General features: G+C 48.1%; 1 protein-coding gene across 2 annotated transcripts in view; it reads left to right on the plus strand.

The window, feature by feature from the left end:
• LOC121698748 (receptor tyrosine-protein kinase erbB-4-like) overlaps positions 1-5,000 on the plus strand; it is a 266,829-nt gene that overhangs the window by 28,059 nt on the left and 233,770 nt on the right. The window lies entirely within an intron of this gene.

The raw sequence follows: 5,000 nt of genomic DNA on the forward strand, positions 1-5,000 counted from the left end.
TGATTCAAAGTCTGCAACCCAGTGTCTCGGAACCGCATTCTTGGCAGACAAGGCTGCTCATTCCAGGGCTTGGCAGGGAGCAGAAGTGTGTGTGTGGGGAGGGGTGGGGGGGTTGGAGGGGGGAATGGGGGGTGGCTGAAGCGCAGTGTCTGCTTCCCCACGAACATGACGGCGACTGTCAGAATGATAAAAGGGCGTCGATGAGAGGCCTCCGATCGGATCGGATGTCTTGCGGTCCACTCCCACCTCCACCTCCCATCCCAACAACCCCCCCCCCCCCCCCCCCCCACCCCTGCAGGTTTTGAATTTTGGCCAAGCCTGTGTCTGCTCTCCATGCCAGATTGGATCCATTAATTCATAAACTTTGCTCCTGGGACATGTAGCTCATTCTTGGCGCCCCCCTTACTTCAGCGCTGTGGTCAGACACGTTGTGGAAGGATCCTCTCTCCTCTCTTCTTCTCGTTTACTAAACTGCCGCCGCTGTTTTTGCTGGTGCACCGGCACATTGTTCAGCGGGTGGGCACGGGTGGCGTGAGAGGGGACATTATAATCGCGCAGCCTGCCGCCACCTATTTGTACGCGGAGGAATTAGCATGCCAGTGGAGGTAATGGGCCCCATTGTGATCCAGACGTTGGTGTGAAGGCGAGGCGTTCGCTGGCGCAGAAACACATGGGAGTTACAACGCGGGCAAGATGGAGGACCCCATAATGGGCCCTCAGGCGCCAGTATGTGTGTGCTTGTGTGTGTGTGTGTGTGTGTGTGTGTGTGTGTGATTGTGTGTGTGTGAATGCCCGTGCATTCGCCGTAAAAAAGACAGAGCGCAAAGAGAGTGAATGAATGAACGAGGGAAAGAGAGGGGCAGAGAGAGAGTGAAAGAGAGGAGCGTCTCACAGCCCATTGAGTCTTCATTAGGTCTGTGTCGACTGGCTCATTAAAAAAAGGACGTTTGAAAAACAAAGGAGTGATTGTCGCACACACCGCCTCTGTCGCCTCTGCCGCAGTCGCTGCCGCCACCGCCATCATAAAAATAAAGAGCGAGGAGAGGTGGGGGGGGGGGGGGGGGGGTGTTATTTGTTTTGTCCCAGAAGCAACAGGCAGTCATGCGTTTCTGGAAGATGTGGTACTAATCTCCATTTTTCAGTGATGATGGCTTTTTTTCCGCCGCTCGCTCATTGTCGTTGTTGTCAGTCAGTCCCGTTGTGTGCGTTAGGTGTATCAGGGAAATGAGCTGGTCTGCATTACTTTCAGATGGAGCCTTTCATCACCTGTCTAAAGGGACCCACTCCTCCACCTCCTCCGCCTGTCTGTCTCCGTCAAGGCCCCCCCCCCCCCATTTTAGCCATTTTAACAAATCTATCGTACATTAACTGCCCCATTCATTTGGTCTCATTTCAGCTCATTATTTATATAGCATCAATGGGAAAATAAAACTGTTAAATTATTCATGCAAAAATACACTAGTTTGTAATGCTTGACATACTTTCTCTTCATCTTTTTTTTGTTATTTCGTTTTGTCTCATTTCATTTATATACGTTAGTTTGATGTGCACAGAGTCTAGATAGGTAAAATTTGTCTTGCAAAACATAATAACCTGCTATGAAGGGAGTCAGCCAAAATGCAGGAGTATGAGAGAGTAATGGAAGAAATGTGCTCCGCAACTCCAATCCAGCATCTTTGGCCAGCTGGTAGGTCTTTGATGGTCTGAAGCCTGGATTTATATTTCCAGCACATGTCCGCACCCACACCATCCTGACCGCTCCAGGGCAATAACCACAATGTCCAGTTTCCGCTCTGAAATACAACCACATGCGACACACATAAACACACACACACATGCAGGCACACATGCAGACACATACACACACACACACACACACACACACACACACACACACACACACACACACACAATCACACACAGAGACAGACAGACACAGACACACATACACAGACACACGCACATACATACATGTTCACATTGCAGCTCCCATCCATTTTATGTCATGGGTCCTTTGTGGATACTTCAAATTCCCTGCTGGGAGTCGTGTCTGTCAGCAGACCAGACTTCAGTGAAGGAGGGGGGGTGATGGTCAGGGTCACCAAGCACACACCTTGGTGTTTGCTCGCAGGTCCGCTGGGGGCAGTCCACATGAAGATGGGTCAACGGGTCAAATCACCGACGAATGTGTTCATTTCGGCGTGCTGTGGGGGAGAGTAGGTTGGGACGGTTCCTCGGCGTGATATTGATTGTCTGATAACCCTCGAGTCAGAGCTCTGTGTAATGCAATTGCCCGGCAAAAGGGACATGTCGGGGGAGGGTCAAGGTTTCGCAAACGTCCCCTTGCTCCGCGCTTGTGTCACGTCGAAATCGATCCCCCGGGTCACAGCTCCTCTTTGAAGGGGACGCCACTGAATTGATACCGAATCAGGCCCTCATTTTTCATCTTGCGATACGGTTCAACTGAGTCGACACGAGAGCAATCAGAAATAGAGCAAGAAAAGTCCGACCACTGCAAAACACCCACACAAGTTAGAGAGAAGACACTGCATTCAATTTTCTTTCAAATTGTAGAAATATCTAAACCAATTTAGAACACTCTTGCTAACCTTGCAATCATGGTAGAAAGAACACACTGAGCATTCCAATCCAAAATTACATAAATGTTCCAAAATCCAAAAACACATAAGGTAAAGACCGTTAACTGTTAACTGTTAGCAAATTTGAATTTGCTCTGCCGGTCTGGAAAGGATTCCTTTGATCCCTGTTTCCGAACTTTTCGGAAGCCATTTTATGACTTCAAATTTGCTAACAAGTTCATCTGGGTTCACCCAGGGCATACAGACCAGGAAACAGATGGTTTTATCCAAAGTACTCAAATTACTGAACCCAGGGAAGGAGCGATCAATCGATCAATCAATCAATCAATTAATCAATCAATATTTATTGCCCTACGTGCAAAATTGCAATACAAAGTGCTGGACTGTAGACATAAATGCTTTTTGAGTTTTTTTGTCCTCACCTCCATTTGAGGAAGTATATTTTAAATGCATGTCTGCCAAGTGTTCAGGCACTATAGAGCATCGAATGATTTGGACACTAATAAAATAAAAACAGGCAACCAATGAAGAGACTTGAAAACTGGTGTGATATTGGGTCTCTTTCTGATATGGGTTTAAAAGGCATGCTGCAGCATTCTATACAATCTATAAAATATACATAGCTTTCTTAGACAAAAAAACATTACAATAGTCGAGGCCGCTAGCAATAAAGGCTCTAACCAGTTTTGTGGGAAAGAAATGGCTGTACTTTAGCAATGCTTCTGAGGCGGTAAAATGCATTTTTGGTGACGTAGCAGATATGTGGTTGTAGATTAGTCTGTGGTAAGAAGCCAGCATGCACAGTGATTATGCGACCATGCGGCTAGATTAACCACCAGCGCTGAGAATTGACACCAAACTGGCTTATCTATCCTCAGCCTGTTTTCCATTTTGAGGCCCCTCATACATACACAGTAGCAACAAGCATCTGCCCAGTGCCACGTGTACCCACACGGTCTGCTCATTAGAATAGCTTTGCTTTTTAGCCATGATAAATATTGATATGAACACACATGGGGGACGAGTTGAGAGAGAACTTTGAATCTACCCGAAAGAGAAGCCCCAGTGCCACCGCAAATGCAAATGCAACCCCCTCCTAGCACACACACACACACACACACACACAAAGACAGACAACACGCACACACATGCAGACAACACACACACACACACACAGAGACCCCGAACTGCTAATAGTGCAGTGTGATTGGAAGGACAGATGCTATGGGGCGATGGTAATGTGTTCCCTCTTCCCTCTGCTGTGCTGGTGGGCAGGGAGAGAGGCAGGCAGGCAGGCAGGGAGTGGGGACTGGGGAGGGAGTAGATGAGCAGGCTGGGCCCAAACTGAGGGGGGGCTCTGGGGGAGAGGGGCTCTGTTGAAACGGGCCTCGCTAGGCATGCTGTTCTCTTCTTGTGTTAGCTCAGTTAAAGCCTAGCCTGGCGCCTTAGGACAGAGAAAGAGAGGCACGTCAATACTCTCTCTCTCTCTGTCTCTCTCTCTCTCTCTGTCTTGTTCTATCCTTTCTTTCTTACAGTCACAGAAACACACATGCCACCTAGCAGACGGTGGACTGTGTACACTGACAGTATATCCTAGACACACTGCATTCACTCTTCTGCCATTCTTTGCATGGCTTTATTCAGTAACTGTGAAATACACACATACACACACATTTCTCTCTCCCATTCTTTGTGTGATACTGTGTGACACAGACACACACACACACACACACACACACACATACACACACACACACACACACACACACACACACACACACACACACACAAACATATTCAGACACATACATTTTTTTCCCCCTTCAGCTTACAGCCGTGCGTTTCCCAGTGTGGGAATCCCAACTATCCGGGCTGTCTCTATTAATAGGCATAGCTTTCTGTTGACTGAAGTGCAGAGAGAGACCCGGCCCCTGGAATAGCCACCCTGCCACTGTGAGTGACATTGGAGAAATTCCCAGCTGGTCGAGTTTCAGAAATGGGGTCGGCATTCCCACTCTTCGCTGGGCTCTCTCTCTCCCTTCCCAACAAACCCAACCCCCCCCCCCCCCCCCCCCCACCCCTCCCATCACACACACACACACACACACACACACACACACACACACACACACACAGTTTCTTTAATATTCATGCCGAGTACAGTATTTTAAATAGGCTGGACTTCATAATGATGACCTATATGTGACCCCACCCACCCAATTGAAGGCTGTTTGTGTTAAACAGTATTTGGCAATGTGTGGTTTCTGTGGATTGGAGACATGGGGCGCTAGAATGCCGCTAGAATGTTAATGACAGACAACACTGCTCCAACCCTATTGCTTGGCTGGTTGGTGTTCTTAGGGTTGTGTCTTTAATTGGATAACTTTATTGTATGTGCTG

Source organism: Alosa sapidissima, chromosome 23 (assembly GCF_018492685.1).
Source record: "Alosa sapidissima isolate fAloSap1 chromosome 23, fAloSap1.pri, whole genome shotgun sequence".
Taxonomy (NCBI): Eukaryota; Metazoa; Chordata; class Actinopteri; order Clupeiformes; family Clupeidae; genus Alosa; species Alosa sapidissima.